The 17,418-nt window shown below is 48.8% G+C and overlaps 1 protein-coding gene across 6 annotated transcripts in view; it reads right to left on the bottom strand.

The window, feature by feature from the left end:
* CHD9 (chromodomain helicase DNA binding protein 9) overlaps positions 1 to 17,418 on the bottom strand; it is a 219,929-nt gene that overhangs the window by 181,592 nt on the left and 20,919 nt on the right. Inside the window, exon 1 of one of the 6 annotated variants that reach the window (XM_018061985.1) lies at positions 15,529 to 15,967. The exons of the other annotated variants lie outside the window; for them this stretch is intronic. The gene's annotated coding sequence lies outside the window, so the exon portion shown is untranslated. Of the gene's footprint in view, positions 1 to 15,528; positions 15,968 to 17,418 lie in introns of those variants that run through there. 6 annotated transcript variants of the gene reach the window in all.

Here is a 17,418-nt window from a genome sequence, read left to right as displayed (position 1 = left end):
CCCCTCCCACTGCCCCAGGGCGCCTGCTCAGCAGCCTGGGGCTGCCAGCAGCGGGCACCCGGGCATCCTGCCCGCTGGCCCTGGCGGGCCCTCTCTGGGGACCATTCAGATCCGCTGTCCTGGAGAGTTCGGAATATAGGTCAAGGTGCTCTCAGAAGGGCCCAGGGCAAGATCACCTGACCGGGATGGGGGTGACTCAGCGGGAAGGGACGACGGGGTGGGGACTGGTGGAAGCGGTCAAGTTGTCTCAGTCGGGCTGCCGGTCAGGGGGAGGGGAAAGAAGCTGCTGGAGGCAGACGGAAGGATAAAATGACCTCCGGTGACCTGCGGAGGGCGGAATTCACATCCTCCCCGAAGCTGACTGTCACCCTCTCCCTGAGCTGAAGCCACTCCCAGGTCAAACTGCCACTGTGGCTGCAAAGAACCAATTAGCTGCCTCCCCTTCCCCAAGTGAGAAATCACGAGAACAGAGAGCTAAGGACTCCAGCCTCCATCCACCTGGGCTCCTAAAAGAAACCCAAGGTCCCCGGCCTGGCAGGCAAAGGCGGACATCTCTCTAGAGGCGATCTGGTTTTCCCCCCCATTAATCCTGAATATGAAAATTACTAACTCCTTTTACATCTCCACACAGTGGGGGGTGGGGTGGGGGTGGGGTGGCCTCCCTTCAAGGGTGCTCGGCAGGGGCTGCAGTTGCTGGAACAGCAGCTGCTCTGTCTGAGCCTCACTTCCTCTGGCTCCAGCTGCAGGTTCCTCCAGGCCAAGTGGGGAGTTTCCTCATTCTCGGGGCTTTTGGCTCTGAGAAGGCAGCCACCCTCACCTCCCACCCGCCCCTGGTGGCTCGCCACCCTCCAAGGGTAGCGAGTTTGGGACTCCCTGGTTCCATGAGTCAGAGCCGGGCTGGAGACAGACAGCAGGCTTCCTTTATTAAATCAGCCTCCTGCTCTGTACACCACAGAGGGAAGCTATAATTACCCGTTTGGCCCGGCTCTGAGAACTCAGCCACAGATGCTTAACTGGGAGGGGTGGGTGGTTCCTGATTCCTGTCTGTATCCAGTGCACCCCAGTCTGGAATACAACTAACAGCCAGGGGTTCAGGCCGGTTACACATGTCAGGTGTTTTGCACATGTAACAGAGAGCACTGGACCTGGACACTGACAGAGACTGCTAGAAAAATTCCTATATTGAAGTTGCCAGGAGCTTTTTTATTTATTTTTTTAAATGCCTCCTGCTAGTCTCACTTGAGGCAGGCTGCTCACCGCTGATGTTTTTGGTTTTTAAGAGATAAAGGAAAAGGCAACAGAACATGCTTTTGGATCCTCAGGACTGTTTTAGCCATTAGACACAGAGACACAAAATCTCTGGCCTCCCAGATCTATAGAATAGAAATGCTTGAGATCTGAACCCTGAAAAAAAATACTTGGCTTCAAAGGAAGAAAATGAAACCAGCAAATCAAAATAACATAGCCGATTTGCATTAGCTGTTCAATTTAGTCTTCACTGGCTTATTCACTCATCCACCCATTCATTCATTCCTGGAAGCATATGTTTCTGCCATTCATTCACCAAATATCTGTTGAGCTGTTTCTCTGGCCATGTACAGTTTTGGGCACTAGGGCCACATCAGCGCTAAACCAATTAAAGAGGGAGACAGAGCTAAGCAGACAAATATTCCTGTCTTTGTGGGAGAATAACAGATGCAACAATAAGTAAATTATATGGTAGGTTAGAGATAATAAGTGTGATTGATAAGAGGAAAACATAGAGCAGGGTTGGGGAATTATTGGTAAAGGAGAAATTCATAAGCATCTTATAACATTTAAGAACAATTTGTAGGTTAGAGCTCTTTCACAAGGACTTCTCCAGTCTGCCTAATGATCGCTGAGAAATTATAACCAATCATAGGTTGTGAGTTGCATTTGACTGGAGTAAAATTATAAAAGTCCTCTAAGCTTTGTTTATAACCAAAATATAGGTGCATGTTAAATAACCTGATAGGAGATAAAAAGTGACAAGGCATCTGACCCTGCCTCTGGTTACCTCTAAGTAAAAACACTTCATTCAAGTATTATTGGACACCTATAATATCATGGTTAAGGGCTTGGATGTCAGATGCCAGGGTTCAGGTACAATAAATGCCTCCATCATTTACTGCTTATGTGATTCTGGGAAAGACATTTAATGTCAGTTCCCCCTCTTTTATAAAGGGGTAATATAGAATCTACTTTATAGAGTTTCTGAAATGATGCAACAAGATAATAAAAGTAAAGGTGTTAGTCAGCATAGCATTTGGCACTTAGCGCTTAATCTATTTTTATTATTTTTAAATTGTGCTGGGCCTTAGTTGCTGCATGTGGGATCTTTTAGCTATGCCATGTGGGATCTAGTTCCCTGACTCCAGGAATCAAACCCAGATCGCCTCCATCGAGAGCACAGTCTTTGCTACTGGACCACCAGGGATGTGCATCCTTAGTCGCTCAGTCATGTTCAACTTTTGGGACCCCCTAGACTCTATGGCACCCCACTCCAGTACTCTTGCCTGGAAAATCCCATGGACAGAGGAACCTGGTGGGCTGCAGTCCATGAGGTCTCGAAGAGTCAGACACGACTGAGCGACTTCACTTTCACTTTTCACTTTCATGCATTGGAGAAGGAAATGGCAACCCACTCTAGTGTTCTTGCCTGGAGAATCCCAGGGATGGGGGAGCCTGGTGGGCTGCCATGTATGGGGTCGCACAGAGTCAGACACAACTGACGTGACTTAGCAGCAGCAGCAGCAGACTCTAGCCCACCATGCTCCTCTGTCCATGGGATTCTCCAGGCAAGAATTAGAGTGGTTGCAATTCCCTTCTCCAGGGGATCTTCCCGATCCACAGATCAAACTCAGGTCTCCTGCATTGCAAGCAGATTCTTTACTGTCTGAGCCACCAAGGAAGTCCCCTTTAATCGATTACCACCGTTGTTGGTATGATGGTAACTGTGTGGCACCATGTTGGGTATCAGGGACCTAGAGCTGAACAAGACAGTGATATGGTCCCAACTGGAAGAAGCTTTTGCAAGCATTCTGTGCTTCATTAAATCTCATGGTCTCCTGGCAGATTGATCCCCATTGTACCACTGGCCATTGTTAACCATACTTGGATGAATAAAAATGAACAGACCACAATGAGACACTATTTGATAACCTTTCAGTTGAAAAAAAATTAAGAAGCCTGATAATGCCAAGTATTGGACAGAATGTGGATCAACAGGATTTTACACATTTGTTGTTGGTGAGACTGTAAATGGGTACATTCACACTGTTTTCCATAAGATGGGTGCAAAGAAGTGAAGTGAAAGCCGCCCAGTTGTGTCCGACTCTTTGCGACCCCATGGACTATACTGTCCATGGAATCCTCCAGGCCAGAATACTGGAGTGGGTAACCTTTCCCTTCATCAGGGGATCTTCCCAACCCAGGGATCGAACCCTGGTCTCCCGCATTGCAGGTGGATTCTTTGCCAGCTGAGTCACAACAAGAATGTTTAACTCAGCCATTCACAGTGGAAAGCTGGTAACAATGCTAATGTTGATTGACAGGAGGATAAATAAATACTTGTGGGACATAACAGTAAAAGGACTATAATAGTGAAAACAAAGAGACCATAGTTCTATACTACAATGTGGATCAATTTTAGCAATATAACATTTTGAGAAAAAAGTATATTCCAGAAGGCTACACACAGCAGAATATTCTCTTAAGCAATATGAAAACAAGGTCTAAAGGATGCAACTTTCAGAAAAATGTACTAAAATTAATTTTTAGAAATACAAAGGGATTGGAAAGTCAAGATTCAGGATGGGGGGCTTCCCTGGTGGTCTTAAGAATCTGCTTTGCCAGAACTGAAAGAGATGCTCATCACAGCACTGTTTATAATAGCTAGGATATGGAAGCAACCTAGATGTCCATCGGCAGATGAATGGATAAAAAAGCTGTGGTACCTAGACATAATAGAATATTACTCAGCCATTAAAAGGAATGCATTTTAACCAGTTCTAATGAGGTGGATGAAACTGGAGCCTATTATACAGAGTGAAGTAAGTTAGAAAGAAAAACAGCAATACAGTATATTAACATTTAGAAAGATGGTAACAATGACCCTATATGTGAGACAGCAAAAGAGACACAGATGTAAAGAACAGACTTTTGGGCTCCGTGGGAGAAGGTGAGGGTGGGATGATTTGAGAGAGAGCGTTGAAACATGTATATTAAAACATGTGAAATAGATCGCCAGCCCAGGTTCGATGCATAAGACAGGGTGCTCAGGGCTGGTGCACTGGGACAACCCAGAGGGATGGGATGGGGAGGGAGGTGGGAGGGGGGTTCAGGATGGGGGACACACGTACACCCATGACTGAGTCATGTCAATGTATGGCAAAAACCACTACAATATTGTAAAGTAATTAGCCTCCAATTAAAATAAATAAATTAATTTACACACACACAAAAAGAATCTGCTTTGCAAAGCAGAGGACTCGGGTTGAATTCCTGGCTGGGGAACTAGGATTTCATACACCTCGGGGCAACTAAGCCAACAAGCTGCAACCACTGAGCTCATGCACTCTAAAGCCTGTGCTCCACAGCATGAGAAGCCCAAGCGTCACAACTACAGAAAGCCTGTATGCCACAGCGAAGACCCAATGCAGCCAAAAAAAAAAAAAGGATTCAGAATGGATGAGGGAGGTCAAGAGATGGGAAGGGCAGAAACACATAGTGATACCCTGCAGGGCCCTGTGGGGCTCCTGGGCATAGGGCCTTTCTGTGTCCCCCTTTTCTTTGATTATAGGAAACAGGCTTTACTCAGCCTCCATGACGTTCGCTGAGTTTCAGTGGGCAAGCAGTTGTTAATTAGAGAAGGGAGAAGATGGGAGACCAGGGAGAAACACTCAAGAGAACCCTTGGGGCAAGGTACTATTTCCCTACCAAGGGATACACACAACAATATCTCTGAGCTAATTCGCGGGTACTGAAACCCCCTCCAGGTGGGAGAAGTTAACGATTAATGATGATATGCTGCCCACAAGCATGTAGACCCCAGACCAGTTGGACTCGAAGGCTGATATGCCGATTCCTACTTACCTCAACACCAACCCGTCAGAAGAATGTCCACGAGCTGACCACACCCGCTTAGAACAATTAATATAAAACTTCTCACTATCTTCCCCAAGTGAGGATATATGGTTTTGAGGACGTTAGCCCGCTGTGTCCCCCTTTGCCTGACAAACCGATAAAGCTACCCTTTCCTACTTCACCCCAAACCCTGTCTCCGAGATTCAATTTGGCACCAGTGCAGAGAGGCTGAGCTTTCTGCATCAAAAGGAAGAAGTAGGTGGTGGGGATCACAGGTGTCTGCGTGCATGTGTGCCGGGTCACTTCAGTTCTGTCCTACTCCTTGTGACCCCGTGGACTGTAGCCTGCCAGGCTCCTCTGTCCGTGGGATTCTCCAGGCAAGAGTACTGGAGTGGGTTGCCATGCCCTCCTCCAGGGGATCTTCCCAAGCCAGGGATCGAATTTGCGACTCTTATGTCTCCTGCATTGGCAGGCGAGCCCCATCATAGATGTTTACCATATTATAAATAAATAAGTAATCATAGATAAATAATAAATAATTAGATGCATGCTGTGCAAGGTCCAAATGAAGATGAAAGCATATCATGAATCAAAGATTATGGATGATTCTGTATACTTGAGTCAATAAAAGAGAAAATGCAACTCTACTCTTCGGATGGGTATGACGCACACCTTGGAAAGGTGTGGGCTTGTCCAGATAGAGTGAATAAAGGGCCCTAAAGAAGGACAGGGCTGTGTGAATTTCCATGAGGATTAGGCAGCGCTGACCTTGAGGGTGTGGGACCCTTCACCAGTCGTGCTGCTGTTTACATTCAGATTTTTCACCCATGGTCAGAGGGCCAGGGTGAGTGGTCACTGTGATGGGGTCAGGCAAATGCCCTGGGCAGAGCCCTGTTTGAGTCCTGGACATCTTCGAGAGGTGGTTGGCCTGCAGTGCCCTTTCCATGGAGTTTTTGCCAGCCCTGCCCTATACAGACTTTCAGTTTCTGTGTGTCTTCTCAAACAGGACCAGTCCTGCCTGGCCTGGCCTTGACTTGGGGGATGATCCTGGCTGTGTGCGGAGAACCCCGTTCTAGCTGGGGGTTCTGACACCTCCCCAAGGAGATGCAGTTTGGTCACTGAGCCCACAGTCCCAGCACTTCTCTCTCCTGCGCTGGGGGGAGTCCAGGGAAAGATGCTCTTAGACAGCTGAGCTGCCTGTTGTCATAGCCAGGCCCACAGGCTGCAGGCTGGAGCAAGTGCTTTTTCATTAATGAAATCATCTCAAAGCCCTGGAACTGGCACCTAGACAGAGAATACGTTTGCATGTTAGGCACAGTTGACTGACTTCATGGACAGAACTAACTGGGACTCTTTGAAAGGCACATGGAAGGCTATCTTCTCTCTCTCTTTTGTTCTACTGTTGGAGGAGTCAGGGCTTTCAGGCTCTTGTTCAGTTGCTAAGTCGTATCCGACTTGTTGTGACCCCATGGACAGCAGTACACCAGCCTTCCCTGTCCTTCACCATCTCGTAGAGTTTGCTCAAACTCATCTCCGTTGAGTTGATGATGCCATCCAACATCTTAACTTCTGTTGTCCTGTCCTCAATCTTTTCCATCATCAGGGTCTTTTCCATGAGTCGGCTTTTCATATCAGGTGGCTGAAGTATTGGAGGTTCAGCTTCAGCATCCGTCCTTCCAATGACTACTCAAGGTTGATTTCCTTTTAGGATTGACTGGTTTGATCTCCTTTCTGTCAAAGGGACTCTCAAAAGTCTTCTCCAGCACCACAGTTCAAAAGCATCAATTTTTAGGCGCTCAGCCTTCTTTATGGTCCAACTCTCACATCTATACATGACTACTGGAAAAAGACACAGCTTGGCTCTGGGAGCTGCTTACAAGCCGCTCACCCATCCCCATGCCCAGGAACAATCACTGATATCTCAAGAGACTGGAATCAGAAAGACTCCAGACCAGGTTGGGGGGGGGGGCAGTTTCTAATTGTCACATTAGCTTAATTCTTTAAACCCAAACAACAGAGATAATCATACGGCCTCTGCTTGACTAAAAGGCATCAGTGAGAACATGACATAGCTGAGAACAAAGTACTTATCAAACAGAAAGATCTGATACATTTGTGTCAGAACACACGTCTGTGTGGGAAACAAATTTGACTCTTTCTTTGCTGGATTCCTAAGATCAAGGACAGTGCCTGGCACATAGTAGGTGCTCAACAAAAATACTTCCGGAATGAATGAACTGGAGTATTATGGATTAGAGTCAAACTAACGATGATGAGGATAATTCTTTATATGACATGATAATTAATCGCATCTTGACTACGTGCCAGGCAAAATGCCAAAAGCTTTTCCACTTAAGCTTCACGACAACCCACTGAAGGAGGTGCTAGTATTATTCCTATCTTGCAGGTGAGTTAATGTGACACAGGGAAGTTAGTGATTTTTCCAAGGCCACACCCTGGTGGAATAGGTTGTTACCCAAGAAATATAATTTAGGGGGTTCGGAGAGGCTCAAGCCCTGAAAGTGGAATCCAGATGGCCTTGGTATCTGAGAGGTCACTGTGATGATTACTGGATTTCAACACCTTTTTCATGCTTCAAGATTCCAAATAAAAGTGCAGATGCCTCTGGAAAACAGTTCAACGTAATGTCTAATCAGGGAGTAATCTGGTTTATCTGTTTGCTTCCTAAGTGCAGATGGTAGGCTTCCTAAGTGCGGATGGTAGAGTTCTTGTAGGCATGGGATTCTAGGGAGATGTCTCAGTAAGTGGGGATTACACGTGGCGGACTGGAGAGCTGCTAGGAAGGGGGCTGAGAAAGGGTCCAAGACGCACATTGACTGTTCTGTTGAGAACTGGCCTTGGGACTTCAGGAGGGCAAAAGGGGATTTGGGTCCCTATATCGCTTTTATGGGGCACCTTTACAGAGCAGCTGGAACACACTGGAAGAAGGTTGTCTCAGAGAGAAGTAGCACTGTTGGGCAATGGTCATAGGAGCCTCACTTTTCTGCTTAAATTTTTATCAGAAGAATATATTCACGTACTACTTGTGTGGTTAAAAATCTACTGAGAGAAATGAAAAACGAAGTGAAGCAGGGGTGGGGGAAGGTTGAGAAAAGGTTGTGGGTTGGATTCTCCAAAGGAACGCAGCTTCCAAGCCTGCACAGCCTGAGCCAGGCTGCAGTTCTCCAGGGCTTGGCTGATTTACTGGAGATGAACGGCAGCCCCCGGCCTTCTCAGGGCACGGCGGCCAATGAGCCTGATCCGCAGCTGGGGGGGAAGTATTTGCCTTTGCAGTTGGCAGCATCTCCGTGCCTCTGAGCCTTCCTCATGAGAGACTCATTATGCAGCTTGGTCACATGCCCTATGCATTTTAATGAATGAGTCAGGGGACAGACTCAATTTGAAAGAGGAATCGCAGCTCTCTCGGCTGGGTGAAGGGCTCTCAAGGGGTACTCTCACAGCTTTGGAGGACAAGCAAAGGAAAGACGGAAGCTATTTTCATTTAGCAAAACGCAGGTCAGAAGGAAGGAAAGAAGGAAGGAGGGAGGGTAGGAAGGAGAGAGGAAGGAAGGAATGAGGGGAAGGGGAAGGGAGCAAGGAAGGAGGGGAGGGAGCAAGGGAGAAGAGAAAAAAGCAGAAAGACTGGAACAGTCCAGAGTTCAGAAAACAGCCCAGGAGCAGATGCAGCCGCCAGGCACTCCCTAGCCCTAGCTCCTTTATCCTCCACTTATTTACTCAGAACACTTAGTGTGCTCAAGTGCCAGCTACCATGCTAGGTGGGGGAGTTAAAAGATAAATGAGATAGAGTCCTTCCCCAAAAGGTCTCTGCAATAAAAACACACACACACACACACACCCAGTTTAATCAAGTCAGAGCAACTACCCAGGGGTCTCGGTTGGGAGGTGGGATGGGCCAAATAGGTGATGTTCCCTCCCTTCCTGGGGAGGAAGATCCCCTCCTGGTGGTCAAGCGCTACCATCTCTCCAGCACGCCCCACTTGCCAGACGTGGGGTGAGCGTTCCACAGTGAGCATCTCGCTGAATCCTGGCAATGAGCCCATGAGGCAGATCCTGTTGCTGCCACATTTTTTCATGAATAGGAAACCTAAGTGCAGACAGAGCAGCCTGCCCAAGGTCACCCAGGGATTTGAACTCGGGTCTGTCTGACTCCAGAGCCCTTGGCAGCTCGGGTCTCTGCTGTCAGCCAACTGCTGCATGGGGAAGGCTGGGGAAGGCCTTTCCCTTCCCAGGCTTCCTTCCAAGAACACTCTGAACCCCCAGGAGGAAGAGGTTGGGGTGAGTCCAGATGCAGTCCGCGCCAGGCAGCCTGGGAGCGGATCTGAAACCTCCCCGCGCGCGGCTCTGAGACCTGCAGCCCAAGGGCAGCGGGGAGAGGAAGGAAGCGCAGCCCCGCGGTGGTCAGTAGGGGCGGCTTGCCCGTTCCCAGCCTCCACACCGCAAAACACAGGGCAGCAGATGCTCGGCAAATGGGTGTGTGGGAGGCAGCCATCCCCTCAGATGGCGGGCGGGCAGGCAGTGTCACGGAATTACTCAACAAAGCCACCTCAGCTTTGAACTTTGAGCCAGGCTCTGCTGGAACAGGGCCTGGGGGTGGTGGGGTGGGGTGGGGTGGGGGGAGGAGGAGGGCTCCCACCACCTGCGGAGAGGATGTCTGCCACCCCACCCCACTCCCCCTACCCCCCAAGTGGGGAGAACACAGCCTGGGAAGAAGCCAAGAACTGAGAAGCCGCTGCACACCCACAGTCTCATGAATTTTTACAGCTGGAGAGAAAGAGCCCGTACACAAACACAGCGGGACTCAGGGGCCCTGGGCTTCAGTGCTGGAGAGAAAAGCAAGGCCACCTGCCATGAACCTGGACTCTGCACAGAGACAGGCAGCTTTTACTGAGTGATTACTACATGCCAGGCTATCACACACAGTACCCACCCCAGCCAGTCCTTACCGCCTCCTTTGCGAGGGAGGTACTGTCATCACCCATTCTGCCCAGAAGAGATGGATGCCCAGAGAGGTGAATAACTTGCCACGGTCACATGTTTTCTCCACTTCTGGTTTCCATGAGGAGGGATTTTCCCTAAGTAAGCTTTGGATCTTGACTCTCACTGCCCTTGCCCACGGAATGGCATCTGACTGGGAAGCTCAGGAAGGCCAATCCGCCATGTTCCGCTCCGTTCCCTCTGCCTTCCAGGTTGTTAGGGAGCCAGTTTTCGTCCTTCCACTGAGTGACATCGCCCATGCTCGCTTTCGTGATAATTAAGGTGGTACCTTGGCGCTCTGCCATTCCTTTGTCTTTTTATTCAGTGTGTTAAGAACTTGGAGGCAGCAGAGGGGTGCTGTGTTTTGGGAGGCTCTTTGGAGAGCCCAGGACTTCCCTTGTGGCTCTGATGGTAAAGAACCTGCCTGCAATGCAAGTTCAGTCCCTGGGTGGGGAAGCTCCCCTGGAGAAGGGAATGGCAACCCGTTCCAGTATTCTTGCCTGGAGGGTTCCATGGACAGAGGAGGCTGGCGGGCTGCACTCCATGGGGTCACAAAGACTCGGACACGACTGAGTGACTAACACTTGGAGAGCCCAACAACACTTAAGAGGATCCCGAGGACTTCTGGCCAAACCACCCCCATTTGACCGGGGATTCTTCTCTCCCTCCACTTCTTGGCAAAGGACACTCTTGGCTCTGGGACCAATTTCCCTTGGGAGAAGTCAGCCCGGCAACAAACACAGCCTTAGCCCTCCCCTACTCCTCATTTTTTTTTTTTCTTCATTTTTTTTTTTCTGGGATGAGGAAAACTAAGTCCTGTACTCAGTTTATCCTGGTAAAGGGAGTGGGTTATGAGAGGGTGTTCCTGGGGTGGCAGAGGCTTGGCCCATGGACCAGCTTTCTCCGCTGCCATCTGCCAGGGCATCAGTGATGGGTATTTGACCCACCCAGCCTGCTGCCAGTCTACACTGCTTACTTTGGAACGAACCTAGGCAGCTGATCCAAACTCCCTGTCAGGTCCTGATTAACCCATACACGGTACATCCCAGTTTCCAGTTCTAGCGGGTCTGCCGGGGAATTCAGAGCCAGTTATGGTGGCAAGGTGGTAAAGAATCTGCCTGCAATGCAGGAGACCGGGGTTCGATCCCTGGGTTGGGAAGATCCCCTGGAGGAGGGCATGGCAACCCATTCCAGTATTCCGGCCTGGAAAATTCCATGGGTAGAGGAGCCTGGCAGGCTGCAGTCTACAGGATCACAAAGAGTCAGACAGGACTGAGCACACGCTCTCGTGTTAAGTGGGCTGTGAGCCACCACACCCTTATGATCTTGCCGTGTGACTGTGGCCAAAGTCTACCTGCTCTGTGTTCTGATATCCTCATCTGTAAAAGCGGATAGTACCTGTCCTGTCTCCTAGGACTGCAGCAAGATCAAAGAGGTAGCACATATTTGAAAAACCCCCACTTCCCTAGTGGCTCAGATATTTGAAAAAGAATAAAAATAATCCATGAGATAGAAGGGAATTTTTAAAAATCATATTCATGAGCTTTGATAATGTGCCCAAAGATTTACAAAGCATCTGAAGTGAATATCTTCAATACTGTCACCAGTGCTTAGCCACATTCGTTCTGGTAACCTTGCCCAACTCCCTCTGCAATTTCCTTCTAATAATCACCTACACACACATCCCTCCTCCCCGGCCCCCCAGTCATACAGATCCAAGGACTCTGCCTACCCAAACGAGTGCATCTCGTTTCCCTGAATCACGTGACTGTGTCACAGATAGTCATGTGACCCAATCAGGATCAGTGAGACTTTTCCTAGGACTTTTGAGGAAGAGATTCTCTCTGAAGATCTGGAAAGGATACAGGGGCTAAAACAGATGCTGTCATCTTCTTTACGACTTTAACCCAGAACTCAAGTTGAAACATAAAAGATGGAGCCAAGAAGCAGATAGAAATCAAGTCCTGATTTTGAGATTAGAACCCCAAACCCAGCCAAGGCCACCGATGAGAATGTGATTTATAATAAGAAATAGTTGGTCTTTTTCTATAGTTGCTGGCATGGAGGTCCTAAAACTCTTGGAATCTCCTAAGTGAACAGAGCTATAAGGTGTCCTTTGTTATGTTAATAATGTGGCTTTGGCCACCTCTTGTGAAGAGCTGACTCATTGGAAAAGACTCTGATGCTGGGAGGGATTGGGGGCAGGAGGAGAAGGGGACGACAGAGGATGAGATGGCTGGATGGCATCACGGACTCGATGGACGTGAGTCTGAGTGAACTGCGGGAGATGGTGATGGACAGGGAGGCCTGGCGTGCTGCGATTCCTGGGGTCGCAAAGAGTCGGACACGACTGAGCAAGTGAACTGAACTGAAGGATGGGGGCTGGTTACCAAGAGAACCAAACAAGTGATCAGAAGATTGGAACTTTCAGTCTCACCCTAGTGGACTTCCTTGGAGGGGAGAGGGTTGGAGACAGAATTCATTTCCCCGTGGGCAATGAATTAATCCATCAGGCCTATGTGGTGAGGCTTCCAAAAAACCCCAGAAGGACTCCATTCAGAGAGCTTTCTGGTTGAACACGTGAACTGGGAAGAGTGGTGAGCTGGAGATGGTATGGAAGCTCTCCACCCTTTCCCTTCACCTTCAACACGCATCTCTTCCATTTAGCTGTTCCTGAGTTACATCCTTTTATAATAAACTGGTAATCTACTAAGTTTCTCTGAGTTCTGTGAGCTGCTCTAGCAAATTAAAAACACTAGAGGAAGAGGGCCAGGGAATCTCTGATTTATAGCTGATTGGTCAGAAGCAGAGGTTGGACTTGTCATTGGTGTCTGACATGCGGTGGGCTTCGAGTGAAGGACAGTCATGTAACCTGTGGAATCTGGTACTATCTCCAAGTAGATGGTGTCAGAACTGAATTGAATTGTGGGATACTCAGCTGGCATCTCAAAGAATTTCTTGTTGTTGTGGGGACCAACCCCAAAATCATACAATGGAAATTGTGTCCAAAACCTTTTCACCACCCCTGGACTTCTCAACTTAAGATAAGCCCCTAAGTTCCTTTTTTGCCCAAAAGTGTCTTGGGTTGGATTTTCTGTCCCCAGTTACCAAGAGAATCCTAATGGATATGGCATTATCTCATTTAATCTATTCACCAACTGTGAGCTAAGTACTGGAACCTCTGCAGATGAGAGAGAGAAACAGGCACGAAGAAGCGATGTAAGTGGTAGAGGCAGATTTGAATCAGGTCTCCTGGTCTCCGGAGCCTGCATTCGATCCACTCTCCAGGGGTTGGGAATACATCCAAGACTCACAATCAGCTCCATCACAGACTCTAGCCAGGCAATGCAGAACACCTAGGTTTGATCCCTGAGTCAGGAAGATCCCCTGGAGAAGGAAATGGCAACCCACTCCAGTATTCTTGCCTGGATAATCTCATGGACAGAAGAGCCTGGTGGCCTATAGTCCATGGGGCCCCAAAGAGTCAGACACGACTGTGCAACTAACACTGTCACTTCCAGAGCATCTGCTGGCAGAGGAGAGCCCTGATTCTCCTTCAGCCAGTGGCTGAGGGAGGACCTAATTCACTTGGTGATCTCTGCCCCCCATGCGCCCTCTTCCTGGAAGAGAAGCACCAATAGAGAGGAGCTTAGTCAGCTTCTGCAGGGTTTAAGCTTGGATGTCAAAGGCCTGGCGGGCTTGAAATGGCCCAATATCATCTCCTTCCAAGGACTGATGCTTCAGTGTCTATGTTTTTGACTTCTATTCTCTCTCTCTCTTTTTTTTTTTGGCCACACCACACGACATATGGGATCTCAGATCCCCAACCAGTGATGGAGGGGAAAGGGTGGAGAGTTTCCACGCCCTCTCCAGCTCACCCTCTCCCCAGTTCATGTGTTCAACTGGGATGCTCTCTGAAGAGAGTCCTTTTGAGGTTTTAAGGAGGCCTCACCACATAGGCCTGATGGATTAAGTCATTGCCCATAGTGGATTGAACTCTTTCTCCAGCCCTCTCCCCTACCCCCAACTGTGGAAGCATGGAGTCCTAAACACTGGACCACCAGGGAATCCGCTAGAGTTCTACTCCTTTCTCTGCAGATCCCTGAGTCTGGTAAAATTCAGGGCTTACAACCTGAGCTGACAGTTTCATAGGAATAATGGCTTGGAGAGGGGTTTAGGGTACTAGTATACGGTGGGGCTGGAAGAGGAAAAGGGTGCAACAAGGGATATCTGAGAACTGGGTACATTTCAATTGGTTGAGGGAGCAAGTCAGCCATGTCATTTTGATAATGGGATCAAATAAGCTATCTGAGATATGTTACAAAATACAGGGGGATGGGGAAAGGAGGTGGAACTATAGATGAAATAAGATTGAGCATTAGTTGGTTTTTGTGGAAGCGAGGTTACCAGTGTGTGAGGGTTTATTCTGTCTACATGAGCATATGTTTGAAATTTTTTCCATAGTGATATTTTAAAGTATAATGAATAATTTTTAAAAATATGTTTTATGCTTTTATTCTTTGCAGAGCCCTTGACGCATATCTTGTGTGCCCCTCACAAATGATTTTTTCCCTCATTTTAAAGATGGTAAAACTGAGACTCAGAGAGGCTAAGTCACTTACACAAGGTAGAATCGAACCCAGGCTTTCCAACTCTTGTATTCCAAGGTTAGTCTGGGGTGGAGGGCAGCAGAGGCAGGTTGGCAGGCCCTGCTTGACAGGGACTGACAGGCAAGGATGGGGACAAGATGAGCCACTCCTGTCCACATCTGTCTTGCCCGGAGGCGGCCCAGCCTGTGTGTAGCTGGTGTGGCACAGACGGTGGCAGGGCCTCAGGGTTAAGAGTGCCGAGGGGGGAAGCTCCCAGCCACAGATTTCACGTGTTCCGATTTCACGTGCTCCTCGGTAGTTAAGAAAACACTGGGTCTGGCACAGCAGGCTCTGGCTCCAGCCCCTTTCATGGGCATCCTGAGGACTGTTGCCTGAACATCTGGGTCTGATAAAGCCCACGTGGGGTTCCCCGCCACCTCTGCCATAACCGTTTCCGCACATACCCTTGAAGCTCTGTGAGTGTGGCTGGTCTTTTCTTTTCTTTCCTCCCAAACATATGGATTCCCAGCTCCGATTTCAAACTCAACGACTCCTCTGCTATAAACTCCCCCAAAGCTCTCAATTTCCTTTTTCCATTGCTCATTCTTTCCTAAAGTGCATGAAAAAGCCTCTCTTAGCTCTGTTCCAATTTCCTTGTTTATGGAAGAAGGTCAAGGAGAACAGTGATTTCAGTGATCAAACTTAAGCAAGGCCTGATTCCTTCCTTAGGAGAACGCACCTCTATGACCCGGCAGATCCTGACTTCCCAGGTATAAGAACAAATCACAGGAAAGCCCTCACTGCCCCCTCACGCCCCCACCTCCCCGCAAATGCTCACCCTGCAGGAGGTCTGATACACTGCAGTCTGCTTCCTTTATCTGGCTGAAACATCCACTTTGAAAGTCACTAATGGAATAGAAAGAAGGAAAGTCACGGGCGTGATTCCCAGAAGGTTATTGCTGAAGTGGGAGTGTATTATCTGGGAAGGGAAGAACAGGTCCTTGCCTGCTCCTTAGCCTGTGGCCTGGTATTTCTTCATGATGATGGCAACGTTCGACTCACAGGCAGAAAGAACCCAGTCTTGGGCACTGAAATACTGGACACGTCAACATCAACAGGGTGAGGGAGGAGGAAAAGGGGCTCCTGAAACATCTGGGGGACAGAAGATCCCCATCCAGGGAGAGACCTGCAGGTGCCTTCAGGTGCCCAGCAGGTACCATTAGTGATGAAAGGTAGTGGACACTGGTTTCATCCTGGAGGAGGTGGTGGTGGTGGTTTAGTTGCTCAGTCACGTCTGACTCTTTTGTGACCCCATTGACTGCAGCCTCTCAGGCTTCTGTGTCCATGGGATTTCCTAAGCAAGAGTACTAGAGTGGGTTGCCATTTCCTTCTCCAGGAGCTCTTCCCAACCCAGGGATCAAACCCTGGTCTCCTGTATTGCAGGCAAGCTCCTACATTGCAGGTGGATTCTTTACCAACTGAGCCACCAGGGAAACCACCTTCAGCCTGTTGGAGCCCAGGCAGTAGCAGTGGGGTCTGGAAACAGCACATCCTCTCAGGAAGGCACAGCAGCTGCTCACCTCTGGCTGGTTATTCCTGTGGGAGAATGCGAGTCTGGTATTGCCAGATCTTGCATTTTTCCGTAGATGTGGAGATCTGGATTTTATATGAAGTCTTCCAATCTGGGAACTGATTTCAGAAGAAAAATATTGCAAAGGCTGACATTATGAGCTCAGTAAGATCTGTCCGGTGGTTAGCCCCAATTTGCGGCCCCAACCTAGGGGCTCTACACGTGGTCAGCACGCCACCGGGAGAAGCAGCCAGGAGGTCAGATGCAGCCACGGGGCAGAGGGCCCCGCCTGGCCCAGGAAGGAGGTGGCTCTGCCTGCTGATCCCTGGCTCATAAAACACTTGGAGCCTTCTGTCATGTTATCACACTGGATCAGCTGCCAGTTGGGTCCTTACCAATCACCCTCCCATCCCCTTTGGAAATTCTGCTCCCCAAGGAGGTTGATGCGGCCAGCTCAGAACTCTTTCTTTGGGAGAGGGCAAGTCGACACTTCAGCATCTAGCCACATTTGAGATAACCCTCAAGACAACTTAAAATTCACCTGCCTGTGGAAGAGCAAGTGATACCTTCTTGTCTCTCAGGCTCAACAAAACCATGACCAGTATATGCCTATTTAAGGAGCTCTTTTCTTCCCCCTAGAAAAGTCACACCGTGGCAGCCTGGATGGCGGGGAGGAGTTTTGGGGGGAGAATGAGTACATGTATGAGTATGACTGAGTCCCTTTGCTGTCCACCGGAAACTATCACAACATCGCTAATCAGCTGTACACCAATATAAAATAAAAAGGTGTTTTAAAAGTCACGTGGTGCTTTGAGGCCAACTTCTGTTCCTCTCTGCGAGATAGAAAAGAGGCACAGAGTTGGGAGCTATTTGCCCAAAGACACATTTGCGAGGACTCTGAGTAGCTGGCAGAACCATGCACTAAGCTTTTTTTTCTTTTTTTTTTTTTAAGTTCAGGTGTCTTCCTGATTTGTACATAATAAAGGTAAATAGAATGTCCTCACAATGGGATGGTGAAGTAATCTAGAGGGCAGAGAGAGATGAGAAAAGATTTTAGGCATGGGAATTCTCAGAGGTCCAGTGGTTCGTACTCCTTGCTTTCACTGCAGGAGGCTTGGGTTCGATCCCTGGTGGGGGAACCTGGATCCCGCAAGTCAC

This window comes from Capra hircus, chromosome 18 (assembly GCF_001704415.2).
Source record: "Capra hircus breed San Clemente chromosome 18, ASM170441v1, whole genome shotgun sequence".
Lineage (NCBI taxonomy): Eukaryota > Metazoa > Chordata > Mammalia > Artiodactyla > Bovidae > Capra > Capra hircus.
The sequence above is the reverse complement of the archived record's forward strand: the minus strand, read 5'-3'. Positions and strand labels throughout refer to the sequence as shown.